The sequence below is a fragment of the Eurosta solidaginis genome, chromosome 1, assembly GCF_040869045.1.
Source record: "Eurosta solidaginis isolate ZX-2024a chromosome 1, ASM4086904v1, whole genome shotgun sequence".
NCBI classification, from domain to species: domain Eukaryota; kingdom Metazoa; phylum Arthropoda; class Insecta; order Diptera; family Tephritidae; genus Eurosta; species Eurosta solidaginis.
Genome location: NC_090319.1, coordinates 360,153,764 through 360,174,169, shown reverse-complemented (window position 1 = coordinate 360,174,169; position 20,406 = coordinate 360,153,764). Strand labels below are relative to the sequence as shown.

Below are 20,406 nucleotides of genomic sequence, written 5' to 3'. Positions count from 1 at the left end.
GTTCAAAATAGCCTACCACCCGTTTTCAATTATATAAATATAGTTTTTTTCTGCCTCTATCCGCTGCCTCCAATTTTTCGTATCGCTTTATAGTTTCTTAAGGTGAAGCCATTTTTCTTGTTATTTTATTTAGTTGGCTTTTCATTATTTATTTCTGTGAGTATGCATCTCCTCGGCTAGATGAAAATATAGCGTTAAAAAAATTTACTTTACTGTTGTAATCATAAAAGTTTTTTATCACATTTTTGTTAAGATAACTTTAGTCATCGCCCCCACCTTCATTCCATTGCAGTCTTGTAGTCGATAAAAAGTTTTTCAATAAATTCTTCGCCGGATAATGTTTTTCATATTGGTTGTGTTAGTTGAGTAGTTTGTTCGTATCTTGTAGACGTATTTCAATGAATAATACAATAACATTTTCTTGACCAATACAAATAAATAAAGTTGTGAAGTTCAACTCAAAGAGACTCAGCAATTTTTCAGAAAGCGGAAATGAGAATTATGTGCCACGAAACTGCCGTTAAAGTAAATAATTTGTTCATTTTTTATTGAATTTGGCAAATTTAGGCATATTAATTTACTATTTTAATAATGTTAACTTGATCTGTTATGATACTCAAGGTCAATTCATTGTGGGCTTCTTTCGTAGAAAGTCAGGCTAATCATTTGATTGTTTTTTCTTGTTTAATATTTGCCCGTTTAGTTGAAGTTCAATGAAGCACAAAAAGAATAAAAAACATACGGAGGGATTCATATTTTTTTTAGGTACCACTAGCGCGAGTGAATAGAAAATCTTGGTCGAAAAAAAGTTCTTATGCCAGCGAAAACTTCAATGTTAAATATCCCGTGTATACCCCGCACATGCACACAAATAAGTTAGTTTTCAGAGATTTTCTTTTTGTTCCTCGAAGATGCGTCGAAGCAACGATTATATCGTAGAGATTTTTGATTAGTATGTATAACTGTAAGGTACTTATGGCCAGATTTTATATGACGCCGTGACACTTTCCGTCGAAGTCACTCACGTTCACATTCATTACTATAAATGCCAAAAATTTCACAAACGCACTCAAGTTTACTGTCACTCACTGAAGCGAATTAATGCTTTTACAGCATACGAATTTCGGTTGAGATAATGACTCGTTGCGTTATACATAATTTGCCCCTTATTACCTTAAGACAATATCAATACCCGACACAGTTCCAGACAAATATTTCAAGGATGATTTTTCTTTGGACTTGTAGGGGGAAAATTATTGTCAATGAAGATTATTATAATTCCACTCAATTGACCATCACCTCTACCCCTCACTCTTACACTAACCGTAAATTTTGTTCGGAAATTGAATCCCTGACACAGGTTTTGCTAACATTTATTTAGAGATTGGTCCTTGGCTCATTTCAAGGAGAAAAGTACTAAGTACCTAAGTCCCAAATTTCAAGCGGATCAAATCTTTAATAATATTTTTTCAAAAATCTCGCCCACTTACTGGAAAGAAGATTGTCCTCTAACTAGGTCTAGAAATAAGATACTTAAGAACTTTATAGCAACTCGGATATAAAGTTTCGAAGTATGGGAGGTGCAACGCAAGGGGAAGCGCCCTTAAAATAATAATACTAACTTAAAAGCACCCAAAATCCAAATCGAAAAAAGTGGATAGCGCGCTTTACACTAAGATGAGCTAAGCTCAAAGAGGATATTAATTTTGTTCACATAACGGCAATGGTCTTCTTGTAACCAGGCACGTTTGCTATCCTGCCGTCCATAGCAAAAAGGCAATGAAGTGAAAAAGTAAAATTAGAGAAAACTAAATTTGTCAAATTTAAGACCGTGTCTTTCATTGTGAATTTTAAATAAGTATTTATGTAGTTAATTTATTGGAATTAAATTTCCTAAAAGGCAGTTAGCGCATTAATTAATTAACTCCAATTGGAAGCACCAAAGGAGGTAAGTCTCTATCAACTTAGCCGAGGTCTCTTCCTTACTCTGCTTCCAAACTGCGGTGTTGACTAAAAGACTTTCTTGCCGGAGCATCTTCGTCCATTCGGAAACATAACCTAGCCAGCGAAGGCCTCGGGCTTTTATTCGCTGTACTATTTTCATATCTGGGTAAAGCTCATACAGCTAATTATTATACCTCCTTCGACAATAGCCGTCTGCATCACGGACATGATCATAAATCTTCCGATAAACTTTTCTCTCGAACACTCCAAGTGCCATCTCATCTTCTCTCGACACCGTCCATGATCGTGAGCCATACATCAGGACGGGTAGGATGAGCGACTTCTAGAGCTGCCTTTTGTTCGTCGAGATACAGCTGACATTGTTTTTGGTGTTAGTACAGGTTTCCAGATAGAAGAAGTCATTCACAATCTCCTTCAACAGTGAAGTGGCAATCAAGCTGCAAATGCGTCGATTCTTTCTTTGACGATAGCAACTACTTAGTCTTGTCCTCATTTACTGCAAAGCCCGTTATCTTATTCAGATCAGGCAGAACTCACGACGCCTTCGTTAAAGCCAACGATGTCAATATCATCAGCATAGACAAGTAATTGTAAGCTCGTATAATAGATAGTGCCGTCACGGTTTAGTTCTTCTGCTAGAACTATCTTTTTCCAGCACTAGGCTTAAAAAAATCGCAGGAAATGGAAGTCGATACTCACACATACACAAGCATATGGCTAGTAGAAAAGCATAAACTACAAATATACATACATATATATAGCTAGCAACCAAGTATGAGATAAAACTGTTCTCGAACACATTTACGCGAAATGACTAGACCTTAGGATAAATGAGTGAACGAGAAAACCGAGAGTGTAAAAGCAGCGCAAGCTGAGAAATTAGTAATCAGTTTGATTTAAACACGATTTTGTGAAGTACGTGTTATTGAATTATAATTGTACTACTCCCAAATAAAGACCATATTGCAATACTGAATATTGGAGTTATTTATTCGACAGATCAGCGATACGAACGTTAGCAGCAGGTGCAAAATAATCGGAATTCCCCACAATTCGTTACAATTGGTATCAGAAGGGGATTTGTTGAATAAATTCCAGAGGACAACAAGGGCATGGCCAAGTTGAATGAATTGTCTCAGGTTCCTTGGGAGCTCCTTTGGTTTGTCAAAGATCCTACCCAATTTGAATTTTAAACCAACAGTGAATTTAAACAAAAAGTTATGAATTCACATTCGGTCTATTCTACAAGTGGTATTTGCGCACATTTGCAATCATATATGCATGTATGTATATTAGGGCGGCTCAAATTGTATGGGGGGAAAAAACTTCAGGTGCACATCAGTTTCTGAATCTATGGGTCATACTGAGTAATATTGTCCATGGGACCATAGGTCTGAAATGAATTTCGAGCCTCCCTAATCAAGTGTGAAAATTTTGATATAAAATTTTCTAACAAAATTAGGGAGGCTCGAAATTCATTTCAGACCTATGGTCCCATTGACAATATTACTCAGTATGACTCATAGATTCAGAAATTGGATGTGCCTTTTCAACAATACATTTGACCCACCCTAATGTATGTACTACATAGAATATAAATTCGTGTATTATGTCTGATACTTCTTGAGCACATTTTCACATGGTACACCAGGTTTCTTGATATTAAGCTTTCTGAATAGTTTGTGACCAAAAACGCACTTCAATTTATCAATTTAAATGATAATATGTGTGAGTTTGTGTGTGTATGTGTGCAGACTTAAATATACATATTTCATGTGCAATTGTATATATCATATAACTGTATTAAATCGGATTTCTGTGCAATTCAGCTGATACTGATTTCATTTCAGTCACAGCTACCGACTGACTCACTTAAACCACGCAACTCACGGTCCGGTCTGCTTGCAATTGCAACTTTACGTAGACTCAAATCAGATTGCTCTTACTGGTCGGTCTAGAGAATAATGCCAAATGCAATGGATTTTGTGTTCACATATGTATGTGTATGTGTGGTCTATGTGAGTGTGGTCTCATTTAACGCTTATGGTTGCAAGCACTGCTTCCTGTCCATGCCCTTTGTGTGTCCCTTGTGAACCCCCCTCCAGATTTCAGATTTCATATAACCATATGTTGCATTGGTATATGTGGTTACTTTTGTTGTTGTTTTTTATGCATGCATTGGGCGGTTTGTGGTATTGCGGTTTTTAAGTTGAATTGAGAGTTGTTGTTGTCGTTGCTAAAATCCTTTACTTAAGCTTTGGTTTGTTTGTATTTTTCTTTATTTGCCAAGAAACACTTATCGATTTGTGTTGTTGAGATTTCATTGAGACTGCTCAACTCTGCAGCTATTCAGTAAATTTGTTGTTGTTGCCATTGTGGCAAATGTGGCACTTGTGTTGTGGCTACGATTTAAAGGTGTTGCAAATAAATAAAGATTTTCTCATCTGCACTTAGGTTATTTGAGTGGAATTGAAATACAGTTAGAATGACTACTGAAGGAGCAACTGGCGAGCTCAAGTGTAAATATTTCAATTGTAAATATTTCCTCAAGTTAATATTGTAGAATCTCGCCTAACGTAATAAATATTGAATTTTATTATGAGTAGTTGCTGACTTTAAAATTGATTTGCCAGGTTGATCCTTTGGCCGCAATCCAGGCATCTCAAGTAGATATTCAGATGCTGTCCTGATGTCATCGAACCTTACAAATTCTATTTAATCTTGAAGCGGATCTGTTGATCAAATCAAGAATACTTAAGAGCTCCATTTCCATAACTCCCCATTATTTTACAAAGAGGGACTTCCGGTTAGTTACACAAAAAAAAAAAAAAAAATAAAACAAAAATCGCGTCACAATCTCTCTGGCAGTTTGGCACGCCTGAAGGTGCTAGTATGAATTTAAGGAGTGATGAGGGGTAATCGTTTCTGAGCCTCTATGATGGCATAGGTGCTTGTCACGACACTTTAGTCTAAAATCGGCAGTCTGCGGCCGAAGGTGCTACGGAAAGGTGCTATCGGAATCTCCAACTCAGCTAAGTTACGTCCAAAAGCCGGATGGGCACTGGACGGACTCCAGCGCTGAAACCATAAACTTGCTAATGGGTACACACTTCCCAGCAAGTGCGGGCGTGTCTTCAAGTATTGTCAGCGGAGGGTCACCTAATGATCAGCTGATAAGCGAAATCACAGATGATAAAAGTATAGAATGGGCTTTACAGACCTTCAAGCCCTATAAATCGCCGGGGCCGGATGGAATTTTTCCGGCTCAGCTACAGTATATTGCCGAACTTATAAGGCCCTGGATAAAAGGGATGTTTATAGGTTGCCTTAGGCTCAATTACGTACCAGTATCGTGGAGCGAAGTCAACGTGGTCTTTATCCCCAAGGCAGGGAAACCCTTCCACTCTAAACCAAATGATTATAGGCCTATAAGCTTATCTTCTTTTTTGCTTAAAGCACACGAAAGACTCCTAGAGGACTACATCAGGTGTAGGATTGAGCCGTCGCTTCTTTCGCAAGCTCAGCATGCATATACTAAGGGCAGGTCAACTGATACGGCCTTGCACTCACTGGTATCCGTTATCGAAAGGTCACTAGACCTCAAGGAATACACATTGGTGGCAATTCTAGATATAGCGGGTGCCTTCAACAACGTTCTCCCGGAGGCCATCACCTCGGCGCTGACCGATCTGGGGGTTGACACCTACCTGGTGGGGTTTTGTATACAATCTGCTTACGCGTAGGCAGATTAAAACTGAGCTAGGTGGATGCGTGATCCGCAGACCGATCGGCAGAGGCACTCCGCAGGGAGGTGTTCTCTCTCCGCTACTTCGGGTGGTTACCGTCAACCAACTACAACGCCTCATGGAATCAGAAGGTCACCAAGTGATCGTGTATGCAGATGACATCTGCGTCACCATGCGGGGGAAATTTCCGCAAATTCTTTGCAACCTAATGGAAGGGGCACTATCCAAAATTTCGCACTGGGCCACAGCCACAGGTTTGGAAGTCAACCCGGATAAAACCGAGCTTGTCCTCTTCACGAGGAGGTACAAAGTGCCAAATCTAACACCGAATTGGGGGTACGTTTTTAGCGTTTAGTGATCAAGTCAAGTATTTGGGAGTCATCCTTGATAGGAAGTTATTATGGAGTGACCATATAGTGGAGCGATGCAAGAAGGCAGCAGCAGCGCTGTTCACCTGCAAGAGGGCAATTGGCACCTCCTGGGGATTTTCCCCTAAGGTGACCTACTGTATTTATACAGCCATTGTGCGCCCGATTCTTCTTTATGGTGCCTTGGTCTGGTGGCCTGCGCTAGCTAAAACTACCTATCTTAAAACGCTTCAAAAGGTGCAACGGAGTTCGGAGATCTGCATCACCGGGGCTCTCGGCTCCACTCCATCTGAAGCACGCAACACAATGCTATACCTTCCACCTCTTGACCTGGTGACGAAGGAAATAGCGGTCATTGCCGCTCTACGCATAAGGGAAACAGGTCTCTGGTCAAATGGATCTAGTGGGCACGCAACAATCTTGGGCACGAACGCCCCAGTCCCAATACCGGTGCGCACTGACTACTGCACGCCAAAGAACGTCTTCGCTAAAAACTATAGTATATATATACCATCGCGACAGGACTGGAATACCAGACAACATACGGTACCGGGTGCCATCAACATATTCACGGATTGTTCTAAGCTTGACGGGAAGGTGGGAGCAGGCCTCTTTTCGCCGGATCTGGGTCTAGAGGTCTCTTTTCGCCTACCAGATCACTGTAGTGTTTACCAAGCGGAAAAGCTAGCAATACACAGGGCTGTGAACCATATCGGGTCTATGCCTAAGGATGGTAAACGGGTATTTATTTTCTCAGACAGCCAAGCCGCATTAAAGGCCTTGGACTCATTCATCGACAACGCAAAGTCGGTCACTGAATGCCGCAGATCTCTTAACGAGATGGCTCAGCACTTCAGTATCAGCCTGGGCACAGGGATATTGAAGGAAATTGCAGAGCAGACGAGCTGGCCAGAAGAGGCACCACCGACTTTATCCTTCCGGGAAATGATTCGGTAGGTATACCCATGGCCACTTTCAGGCTTCGTGTGAACACAAGCACTATAAGAATTGCAAATGGACTATGGTCAGCCATATCATCGTGTGAGACATGCAGGCAAACCTGGACCTCATATGACAAGGGGCGCACGGGAGTGCTTCTGATTTTAAACTAATCAGTTCTATCGTTTGCTCTAGCAAAATTTATAATTTCCACAAGGTGGTTAGATCCGCTTTAGGCGGGGTAGGGGTCCTTTTTGAGACCGTATAGGGTATTACAATGGGCCCATTGGTTGCCTAAGTAGTGAGCTGTCACCATAGTGTCCAGCTCAGCCCTTGCAACCTAACCTAACCTATCAGTCCAAAATACAAACTTAAACCTAGGAAGCTCAGTTAGAATGGAGGTTCGAACACTAGCGCATCATTGGTCATAATGCGGTTTACCCAACTTATCCACATGTGTGTCGGTATTCCAATGGCCAGTACAAACTGCTGCAACTTTATGGGTGTCAATTCTAGATCTGGGTAAACTGACCTTAAAACGCTTGATATTGCTATTAATTGTGTATGTGTTTTAATACTTTCTTCTTCTGCTTAAACAATAAAAAATAAATGTAAGGCGCGATAACCTGCGAAGAGATCTGAGGCCGAGCTTCTCTTCCAATTTGCGTCGTGCTCCTCTTGATTTTCCCTACAGATTGGCGGGACGGGACCTACATGATTTTATGCCGACTCCGAACGGCATCTGCAAGGCAGATGAGTTTTCACTGAGAGCTTTTCATGGCAGAAATACACCCGGAGCGCTTGCCAAACACTGCCAAGGGGCGAACCCGCTTAGAAAAATTTTCTTCTAATTGAAAACCCTTATTTCTAAAATTTTTGATGTTGCTTTGCCCGGGGTTTGAACCCAGGGCATCCGGTGTGGTAGGCGGAGTACGCTACCATCACATCACGGTGGCCGCCACTTCTTCTGCTTACTCTAGCGATAATAAGACTTCCCAAAGGCTTTGAAAAGTTTTTTCGATGTTGATAGTAGTTCTTTGCCGGATGTTGATCCGGTAAAAAAGTACCATTAAAGTACCAGCGCGAACATGTCTGGAACAATTTGATATGAAGCTGAACCTTTAAAGTCATCGAACCCCTCATTCCGTGAGGTCCTTTATATTTTCGTTGTGTCTTGTTCAAGGAGACTTTTCGAATGCTCCCCTCACTAGAATTTCTGCTTCAAACACATTGCAATGCACAGATAATCAATCCGATTGCGTGACGAAGCAAGTAGATTCGCAAAGTGATTGCTAAGCATTTTTCGAGCACCCTGCCTATAGTTCTCCCTAAAAGTGGTCGCACTCTTGCCTCGTGCTTCAAAAGTACAATCCTTCAGCTCTAAAAATAATATTACAACCATAAAGTCACTTCCCCAGGAACGTTCCCCTGCAACGCTGGCGATCGTTGGCTTTGCCTGTCGTCTCTTTTCGAAAAAACCAACTTGTGTGTCCATTAATCCTATAAGTCTCCTGGCTAAGTATTGCCACTACTTCTGCGATCTATGGCTCTGCCTGCATGAATGCCACCTTGTAAATTTTGCAATTAATCCTACATATCTCCGTGCTCAGATGGCACTACTTCTGCGATACTTTAAAATAGTTTGGGATTGCTCCTCAGTTACAATAACTGCTTTAAACCGGGCTTCTCAATGTTGCTGTCATTTCAAAAGCCAGTACGAGCGTTCACGATTACGCTAAATATTTCAGAATGATTAGTCTCTCTTCTTGTCTTCTAAGAGCATTGGAGCGCCTAATTGGTTTGAATTTACGGCACGGAATTTCTGGAGAGTTACTGCCGATAATGCGGCATGCCCGCTGTAGGGGCGGGAAAACCCAAACGGATCTCGTCCCTATTACAAATAAAAAAAACTATAAACGACAAAACACAAAGTAGTTACTCTGGATGCCGTTTTAGACATATACATAGAATATGCTCGGCCTGGCGCAACCGAAAGGGTCTTGTTGGTTTAGGAGTCTAATGAAACTGTCGAAGCGGAGTGGGATGGAGACACAATCTTAAGAAAGATGACTAGATGTACGCCATAGGCTTCTGGTGGTACCAAGTGGTTGTCTACGCTTGGCTTGGCAATCGATTCAGGTTGTTATACACGGCTGTTTGAACTCTGGCTGAGTGGGTTGAGTCATGTCAATTGGCTATTAACAATGGCACAGCAGACGACGCTTCGAGAAATCATTAGATTATGGGAGTATTGCTGATGGAATGATATCCAGACCAAGTGGCTTCTAATGCATAGAAGCATACCAAGCATAAAGCCTCAGTGGACAGTGGGACGCCGCAGGGAGGGGTGCTATCACCTCTGCTGTGGACGCTGGTCATCAACCAACTGCTCAGGCGATTCGATGAGTGACCCGTAAAACTTACGGCTTACGCAGATGACGTTGCAATTGTCATAAGTGGACAATGCCTTGCAACGATTAGCTCTTTGATGGATCGGGCGCTTCGGGATATTCATACCTGGACATCTAATGTCGGGTTGACAGCCAACCCGAAGAAGACGGATATGGTCTTGTTTACAAAGAGGTACAAGGTCCCAAATTTGACCAGGCCTAATTTAGAAGGGGTGACCCTACAGGAGAAACCTTGCACAAAATATCTAGGAATCATCCCAGACAGTAAGCTGTCATGGAAACTCAACGTGGAGGAGAGCGTGAGGAAGGCCTCAACGGCACTTTTTGCATGTAAAAGAATGCCGGGGTGCACGTGGGGTTTATCGCCCTCTTTTTATCATTGGGTTTTTACAGCGATTGTAAACCCTATTCTTTACTATGAAGTTCTTGTTTGGTGGAAAAACAACTTACCTCAAACAATTAGAGGGGCTATGCAGACTATGCTTAGTTTTACGGGAGCCCTGAAAACAACCCCGACGGCTGCACTGTATGCCAATGTGTCAGTTCTCGGAAAAATAGAACCCGAGATGACGGAAAACGTACGTTATAAATTAAAGCAGGCTTTAACTTCAAAATCAAAATCGAAAAAGCTCAAAAAATCCAGTTTTTTCAATAGCGCCGTAAAATCACCAAATGATAAGAATATGAGGTATAAGTACCTTAATAGAGGAAGGGAACTACAATAAGGTAAAGGATCCTCTTCCAAAAATGAGGAAAAAAGTGCTGGAATGTCGAAAAAAGTATTCGGATTTGTTGGGTCGCCGATGAGACAAAAAAATGCACAAATAGTATGTGCGTGTGCCCTGTTTATATGGCTTATACAAGGCTCATAAGCCGGGCAACAAATTTAGACCTATTATTGATGGATACACTTCGCCCATAGCAAATATTGTAGCATGGCTGAGTAGCTACTTCAGGCAGCTCAAACGCTTCGATAATTTCTCGATAAAAAATTCCCTGGAATTTATCGAAAATATTAAAAATTTACATCTGACTTCCAAGGATTGTTTTGCGTCACTCGATATAACTTCGTATTTGGCTTGATAAACAAAATATTAATCCGACGATCGCCAATGCACTATTTGACTTAAGGTATACTTGCAGTAGCCAATCCTTTTTCCAGTTTAGAGGTGAGTTCTATGAACAAACGGATGGTTTACCTATGGGGTTATACATAACCCCCTTTCTTTGCAATTTGTTCATGAACACAATAGAAGAACAGCTAATTCGAAGCTCTCGCTTTCCACGCTTTTACAGTCGATATGTTGATGACTGCTTTATTATTATTGAGGGAGACAAAATCCAGCAGACACTAAATATACTTAATTCAATGAATAATTCCATACAATTTACATGCGAGCACGAAACCAACAATGAGTTGCTCTTTTTGTACTTAAAACTTAAACACAATACTGACGGAGTTATCGAATTTAATACTTATCGGAAACCGACATCGACTGAGCGCTTTATCACAATTGAGTCGAACCATCACTACTCTCACAAATTACCTGCTTTCAATTCGATGGTGCATCGTCTTGTAAATGTCCCACTGAGCGATGACGCATATAAAAAAGAAAAGCAGACAATAATACATATTGCAGAAACAAATCGGTATTGCTCTAGCAGTATAGAGCAACTAGCGAGAAAACACCGAACCAAAAAGGATCGACTTGAGAGCAGTTCTTTTTTCGAAACGGTAGGCGTGGAAGATAAAAATAGGTCTTTGTGTAGCATGACATATGATTCGCGATCTTTTAATAATATTAAAAAAATATTTAATGAAGTAGATATAAAAGTGGCTGCGAAAACGACAACAAAACTCAAATCCTTATTGAATTCTGCCAAAGAAAAGTGTGCTAGTCTGGACCAACCTGGAATTTACTCCATCACTTCCTCATACAAAGATGACGACGAAGGGAAAGAATGTGGCGCAAAATACATAGGCCAATCGACTCGCACTATTTGGACCAGGTTTAACGAACACTTGAAATACATAAACAATATTGAACCGAAAAGTGGAATCGCTGAACACGCTTTATCGAATCAGCACTCTATAAGTTTTGACGATTGCAAATTAATTAAATCTGAATATAATGTAAATAGATTGAATATTTTAGAATCGTTACATATTTATGTAAACAAAAATGTCTCAGTAAATCGTGATGCGGGCCCACTGTATTGTAGTCTCTTCACAGCGTTGCAGTAAACTTCGCTAGTTCCGTATCTTGTTATCATTCAGTCTATGTGAGGTCCTCATGGACCGGCCAGTTCAACCTAACCTACACCAAGCTTTAAGTTTTCTTTTGCAATATTTTAAATACAACAAATACACAAAATGTATTAGGCTGGGCCAAATTTCGAACTTCGAAAGTTAAATTTTATATATTCACAGGTTGGTTCAAAAAATGGGGAAACTTTTTCGTTAATTTTAAACCAATATCTTCAAAATAATTGGCTTGGCCCATTATCCAGCCAAGTGTTGCACAGTGTAATTATCAAAACAAACATAACTTATAAAGTCTTGAGCTCGAATTCGAAAATAAAGCCTTTAACGTACGTGCACATTTAATATGAGTCATTTTCTATCTGAAAAAATTTAATGTCGTGATGCCCGATTTTGTAGGTTACCAAGTAGACACATAAATCAAGCCACTTATTAAAACGAGAAGGACAGGCGCCAGTGATGCAATTAAAATAGTTGAGTCAGTTCCTCATTAGCTATTTTCATGCTACATCAGTGTGCACCTTTATATGTACCATGTACTTATGGTATATGTGGTAGCCGTGGTGCAATATTAGCGTGGTCCGCCTACCACATCAAAGGTTTTGGGTTCAAATTCCGAGAAAGGCAACATCGAAAATTTAGGAAAAAGTTATTTCAAAAAAAAAAAAAAAACGATTTTCTAAACGGAGGCTTGGTAGTGTATATATCTTCATGAAAAGCGTCTCAGTGCATATTCATCTGCATTGCAGCTGTCGTTCGGAGGCGGCATAAAAAATGTGGATCCCGGCCAACAAATTTGCAGTAAAAGAAGCATTACGCTGAAGAGATATCGGCCTAAGATTCCTCGACGTAAATCGCACCAAGAAAATGTATATATTTTTTTTACTTATGGTAAACATATTCCAGAAATCGCACATGACATTGCACATGCAACCAAATTTGCAAACAATACTTGCCATGGCAAAATAACTTTTCTTGTTTGTGTTGCGTGAAACTTTGTGTTCCGTTACAACACAAATGTCTTCTCACATTGCTAATGTTATGTCTAAGATTGTTTTTACAATACACACCTACATATGTAGTACCTCAGTACCTCCATGCATACATTAGGCGGTTTTAGAATTAACTACTTTCTTCTCCTTCGCAATGTAAATAAGAGGAGCTACAAAATAAAGAGGATATATTAACATTTAAAGAACTGTCCTTGTTTAGTGTGTCCTCAAATATTTACACAATGTAAATGAAAACAAGTAAGGAAGGCTAAGTTCGGGTGTAACCGAACATTACGAACTCAGCAGCCAAATTACAGCTTGAAAAATTTTAAATTACCTTCTTTTAAAAGTGGGCGCTGCCAAGCCCATTGCCCAAATTTTACTAATTTTCTATTCTGCGTCATAAGATCAACCCACCTACCAAGTTTCATCGCTTTATCCGTCTTTGGTAATGAATTATCGCTCTTTTTCGGTTTTTCGAAATTTTCGATATCGAAAAAGTGGGCGCCGTTATAGTCCGATTTTAAATAGCGTTCTGAGATGTATGCCCAAGAACTTACATACAAAATTTTATTAAGATACCTCAAAATTTACTCAATTCAGACGGACAGACGGACGGACGGACGGATATGGCTAAATTAATTTATTTTTTCGCCCAGATCATTTTGATATATAGAAGTCTATATCTATCTCGATTAGTTTATGTCGTTATGGGGTACCGTTATGGGAACAAAATTAATATACTCTGTGAGCTCTGCCCAGCTGAGTATAAAAATTGCTATTCCATGCAGCTTACTTACCCAACAAAGGTACATAGTTATAATATGTTAAGTAATTGTATTTTATCTTATATTTCCGATGAGCTGTTGTACTACTGTTAAAATTTCAAAATCAAAATTAATCTACCGGAAATTTGTGTGATAGGTATTGCACTCCTTTTAGCGTCTGAGATGCGCTTAAAATTTAAAGTCTTGAGCTTGTCGGAAAGCTATTTAAACACCGATAGCAGGATTCCTAGTTTGGTATGATTTTTTAATTATCTCGACCAGTGCGCCACCTAGCGGACCATTTTTCTCCTCCCGTTGCATTGCTTGGGTCATCTTAACTATCTATAAGGTTGCAACTTTGTAGTTTAATAGAAAGTTTCTTAAAACATAATCGCGAGATTTCCCTGTTTGATATAAAATTCCTTATTATCTCGGCCGGGCGCCACCTACCGGAATTTCTACACTTATTTCATGCATTGCTATCTTGTTATGAATTACCTATGAGATATTAAGTTTTAAGCTCAATGGCGAGATCGCAAGATTCCATCCAATTCGCACACTTTTCCCAAATATCTAGGTTCGAGCGACACCTAGCGAAACTTTTTTGTCATATATGCTAAACTGTCATTGCCATTTGAACATTTTAATTTAAAGTTTATAGCTAGTAACCCGATTCAAAAACTCAAAATCTCATATAGATTTGTTAATCATATCGACCCGTGCGCCACCTGGCGGCATTTTCCCATGTATTGTATTTTCACGGTGCCCTGAACCAAGTGTAAATTTTCAAGTTTCTTGCTCATTGAGATGTTACTTCAATCAATCATAAGATTCCCCCACCCGATAAAAATTGTTTGCAATTTAATTGGGTGCAAAGTTTGCACTGCACTGCAAACCATGTTTAAAGCTTCAGTTCTCTAGGTCAACGGTACGTTTTTAAAAATCATGATCCTGGCGCCACCTATCGACGGCATTTTTCCCCTTAAAATGGTTTATTCGCACAAGCCGGTTCGACGATACTCAAGCCGAACCAACTCTTGTCCTGTTCCTTGAAAGCAGTGGAAATTCTTATTCTTCGAGATTGCTGGAAAGATATTATCCAGAACTTTATATCTCGCTTCACTTAGCCTCATACTTGGTAAACCACGCACCTAAACAGCCACCAATGACACATAATTGTAAGTAAGCCTTAGAAGTTGAATTGGAAGTTTGGTGGTATTCAAAAGGATCTTGTAATTAAACGAGCTTCTTTTATTGACCTATGTCCCAACGTCGGAAATTGTAGACGTGAAGACAGTAGAAGAAATTTTGGAGGAAGCGTGCTTAAGCTGCAGTTGATTCAATATATATATTGATAGTTGTGCGGCGGTTAAAACAATAATCTTACACAGTTCTTGATGAAGAAGTGTCTTGGAATGCAAAGAAGCATTGAAAGACTTCGCTCTGGGCAGACCATATATCTTTTCTGGGTTCCCGGTTATAAAGTGATCGAAGTTAACAAAAAGGTGGATGAGCTGGCAAAGGAGGGTGTAGCACTCGATGAGTCGACGGTAGACGTCTCAAAAGGAGCCAGGAGTTGCATAGATCCATCAAGCAGCAAAGGCGTGGACAGAAGCGCGGAGCTGCCAAATGTTAAAAATTATGTGCAAATCCCACGACGTTAGACAAAGTTGCTCATGGCCCTTAAGAGAGAAGACTAAATGCTCACGATGGGCTTACTAACTGGACACTTCATTCTAGTGCCACATTTTTATAAGTTAGGCCGGTTGAGCACGTCCTGTGTTCGGATTCTGCTCTCGCGAGGTCATGGCTCCAGCTACCAGGGGCGGCAGAGTTGCCAGACCTCGAGTCGGAAATTAAGATAGGCCCTAGAAAACTTGTAGTAGACGGAGTTATTCTATAACAAAAGTCCTATAGGGGTTTTTCCTTTAGTCGTCAAAGAAAACTCTCTTAATAGTGCGAACGAGATTCAATTGCTGTTTATACCGTAAACAGTCCAACTTAGCTAGATTACACAAATACAATTCTTTTCAAAATGACTAGGAAGCCAGCAAGAATGTTATGGATTTACGCGATTTTAGTTAATATGACGTAGGTAACTACATACAATGTGCTCAAACGAACAATAGCCTTGCACGCTTTGTAGTTCGTTCGATACTGATCTTAGATTTATTGCTGTGTTACTACTAATCAAGGCGAATTCAGTAGAGGTGGTGTTATCCCAACAGTTGATTGCTTCTTCTTGATAATTTTCCATACAAAGCCTTGTACAACAATATGTCAGTTAATCGAAATCAATGAAAATTTTCTTTTGACTTGACATTCTTCTGCACGGCGAATTGGTTGAATTCGCTTTGCCACCACCTGGTATGGATTCGCCTTGCTACTAATATTTACACAGCTTTCTCGGCGGGCCATGGCGCGCTCTCATTTGTACTAGAACGATACAGAGGTTAATCGATTTATCAATGTTCGAAATGTAAACGAGTGCAGGTATTCAGAGCACAGCTTTCAAGTAGCTTCGGTAAAGCCCTGATCGAAGTGAAGTACGAATCATTGAACTCAGACTGGTTTTGGTTATCAGAGACATCCTCTACGCTACTAATATTCCTACTTGAATTTCACTGTTTTAAAATGAATAAATTATATGTCTTTGGTAATTATTGATTTGTTAATTCCGTATGCTACAAGACACAGAGATGCGTCTTTACATGCGCCCGTTTGGAATAAGAAAATACACCAAAGCTTTACTGAAACGGTCTTGTGTACAAAAATATGTATCGCACACACATAAGTATATATAAAGTTGCTGCAGCTGTTGCGTTTTCTAGTTTAGTTGTTGACTATTTACGTGCAATATAATGCTGCTGCCACATTATAATATTGTTTGTTGTGTAAACGAGCTTCATTTCTACTTTCTTGCGATTCAGTCAAATTTGCATTACTTTTATTGTGAACATTTGCGCAACAATAACAATAACAACGAGCTAAGATTTCTGGAAGAATAATAAAAAGAAATTTTTCTAATGAAATGTAAATATAATACTTAGAAAGTACTTTGCGTCTTCTACAGCCAAGAGTTATTTATGTTGTTGAGTGTTATATGACGCTTAAGCTAATATGTTTTTCTAGTTTTTTCTTTTCTTTAGATTTGAATAAGATTGTTTTTGAAATTTCTAGTGAATTTATTACTAAGGATTTTGTTTTTTTTTCTGCGCATCAATAATCATATAATTATGCAGTTTTCTAGAGAAAAGAGGGATCAAGTTGACAATCAAGCAGTGTTTGAACTTTACTACAAGCGTGGTAGATTTACTACGTTTTTCGAATAAATTGGACAACCGCGGAGCTACTACTATGCTATAACTAAAATTGCTAAGATATGGTATAAAATTAGATTACAAAAAATATTACCGTCAAATTACGCTCTTTCCACAACACTATGGACACACTCAGTCTATGTAAGCTTCTCGCGGAGTCCAACATATCCTAACGCGCGTACAGTGTTTACATTTTGTATCAAGAGTCATATACTTACTTACTTACTTAATTGGCGCTTAACCGTTTAAACGGTTATGGCCGTCCAACAAGGCGCACCAGTCGCTCCTTCGCTCCGTCAACCGGCACCAATTGGTCACACCAAGGGAGTTTAAATCGTTTTCCATCTGGTCCTTCCAACGGAGTGGGGACCGCCTCTACCTCTGCTTCCATAGGCGGGTTTCGATAGAAACACTTTCTTGGCCGGAGCATCATCTTTCATTCGCATAACATGGCCTAGCCAGCGCAGCCGCTGCGTTTTAATTCGCTGGACTATGTGGATGTCTGCATATAGCTCGTACAGCTCATCATTAAATCTTCTTCGGTACTCGCCATCGTCTTTTACTATTTCGAAATTATGGCTGCCAACAGTAGCGTGGTTGCCAAGGCGCATATGTGCTGACTCTTTGCTCGATGACAGCAGGTACTTCGTTTTGTCCTCATTCACCACCAAACCCATCTCTACCGCTTCTTTTTCCAGTTTGGAGTAAGCAGAACTAACGGCGCGGGTGTATAGGCCGATTGTATCAATGTCATCAGCATAGGCCAGTAATTGTACGCTTTTATAGAATATTGTTCCAGTGCGGTTAAGTTCTGCAGCTAGTATAATTTTCTCAAGCATCAAATTAAAGAAATCGCACGATAGCGGGTCACCCTGTCTGAAACTTCGTTTGGTTTAGAACCGCTCGGATAGGTCCTTCCCAATTCTGATTGAGCTGATGGTGTTGCTCAACGTCATTTTGCACAGCCGTTTAAGTTTTGCGGGGAAACCAAATTCAGACATAGCGGCATATAGGCAGCTCATTTTCGTGCTGTCGAAGGCGGCTCTAAAATCGACGAAGAGGTGATGTGCGTCGATTCTCTTTTCACGGGTTTTTTCCAAGATTTGGCGCATTGTGAAAATGTGGTCGATGGTAGATTTACCAGGTCTGAAGCCGCACTGATAAGGTCCAATCAGCCGGTTCACGGTGGGCTTCAATCTTTTGCACAATACACTTGAAAGGGCCTTATATGCGATATTAAGAAGGCTGATTCCACGATAGTTGGTGCATTTTGCAGTATCCCCCTTCTTGTGGACTGGACAAAGAACACTTAGATTCCAATCGTCGGGCATGCACTCGTCCTCCCATATTTTGCAAAGAAGCTGCTGCATGCGCCTTATCAACTCCTCGCCGCCGTACTTGAATAGCTCCGCAGGCAATCCATCAGCGCCCGTGGCCTTGTTGTTTTTCAATCTGGTTATTGATATTCTAACTTCGTCATAATTGGGCGGGGGTCATGTATTCCATCACCATCGATTGCGGGATCGGGTTCGTCATCTTTGCTCGGTGAATCGATGCCTCCATTTAGGAGAGCAGAGAAGTGTTCCCTCCATAATATAAGCACTCTCTGGACATCAGTTATAAGGTCGCCGTTTTCGTTCCTACAGGAGTTTGCCCCGGTCTTAAAAATTTCCGTCTGTCGCCGTATTTTTTGGTAAAATTTTCGGGCGTTATTCCTGGTGGATAGCAGCTCAAGCTCCTCGCACTCACGCCTTTCTGCTTCTGCTTTTTTCTTCCTGAAAAGCCGTCTCGCTTCCCTTTTCAACTCACGATAGCGTTCACACACTCCTCTTGTTGCGCTCGCTTTTAACGTAGCCCTGTAGGCAGCGTCTTTTCTTTCGGTTGCAACGCGGCATTCTTCATCGTACCAGTTGTTTTTTCGTGGCCGCCGGTAACCAAGTTTTTCCTCGGCGGCAGTACGAAGTGCTTTGGAGATATGCTCCCACTGCTCCTGTATTCCTTCGGGCTGAGTTGTGCTCTCAGAGAGCAGGTGTGTGAGTCGAGTTGCGAAATCATTGACAGTCTGTTGTGATTGAAGCTTTTGGACCTCTAACTTTCCTTGTGTTTTTTGTTCCTTGGCTTTAGCCGCGCTGAGGCGGGTGCGTATCCTAGCTGCAGCGAGATAATGGTCCGAGTCGATGTTAGGTCCTCGGATCGTGCGCACCTCTAAAACACTGTAGGCATGCCGTCCGTCTATCACAACGTGAGCGATCTGATTGCGAGTATTTCGATCAGGTGACAGCCATGGAGCTTGATGTATCTTTTTATGCATGAACCTCGTGCTGGACATGACCATGTTTCTAGCACCGGAAAAGTCAATCAGCCTCCGTCCGTTAGGAGAAGTTTCATTGTGTAGGTTGAACTTTCCGAATGTAGGGCCAAAAACACCTTCTTTGCCCACCCTGGCGTTAAAGTCGCCAAGCACGACTTTTATATCATGACGGGGGCAGCGCTCGTATGTGCGTTCTAATTGTTCATAAAAAGTGTCTTTCACCTCACCGTCTTTCTCCTCTGTCGGCGCATGGGCGCAGATGAATGATATATTAAAAAATTTTGCTTTAATTCGGATAGCGGCGAGACGCTCGTCCACAGGCGTGTACGCCAGAATAGCCCTTAAACCGATTATGTCAGAGTGGCCTAGCCAGGTTGTCGCCTTCTCACATTAGCTCACCGGTAAACGGATGTTTACCGGCTACCCATAGGATACTTGGCCACATGCGACCGGCAGTAGTGAGCTGCTTGAACCGCTTGCAAAAGAATCGCTCTGGCCATTCCCAGGTGAATGGCGGTCAGAAGCTTTCCCCACTTTCGTGGCTCCACTCTCATATACTATACTTTTTACTAATAAATAAACGCTGTTACAACAACAAACACAACATAATCACAACCGAGCAAACAGGCGGAGTCTTAAAAGAGTCGGAAAAGTGTCATAAATTGGAGAGTTTTTGCATTTCCCTTCTTGCGATGGTCGTCTGATATGAACCCTTTTTCAAACATTATGTGAGCTTAAATAGAAGTCCGATCAGACTTTTAAAAAGGAGTCAGGCCAGACTCCTATAACCGTCATAAATAACTCATATTTACTTAATATATGACTCTTTTCGGAGTTAACTGTATGTACTAAATAAAGAATTACGATTGCCCCATTCAAGGTGGATTTTTGACATAAGCTATTAAAAATAGGGAAGCCTCTTTGGCGAAGACACACGAAGGCTCGCAACACCAACCGGGATATACAGTGGAGGAAATTTGTGGCTGAAATCAAAAAAGTCCTTTGTTAATATGTGTATAATTAAGAAACTATTAGACTAATCGCCCATGAAAGAAAAAGCATCCATACTCTTTTGCAAAGAAGCAAGAAACGGCCTAATTAAACTGAAATAAAATTTGAATCAAAACTTTTTCAAAATGAATTATGAAAGTCTGTTCTGAAGTTGCTTTGTTTGCTGCGAACTCTTGGCAAAAGGCGCAAACTTTTTATCACATCGGAGCCACAAAAGATTCCTATATGATCATATTTCTGAAGCTCATCCCACTAAGCATTTAGGTGATTCAATTTTGAATTTCCCTACATATCAATACAATTTGATTACTCT

At 40.6% G+C, this 20,406-nt stretch overlaps 1 protein-coding gene across 1 annotated transcript in view; it reads left to right on the top strand.

Moving 5' to 3' along the window:
- Positions 1-20,406, top strand: part of Lerp (lysosomal enzyme receptor protein) — a 311,988-nt gene that overhangs the window by 111,114 nt on the left and 180,468 nt on the right. The gene's annotated exons all lie outside the window — the stretch shown is intronic.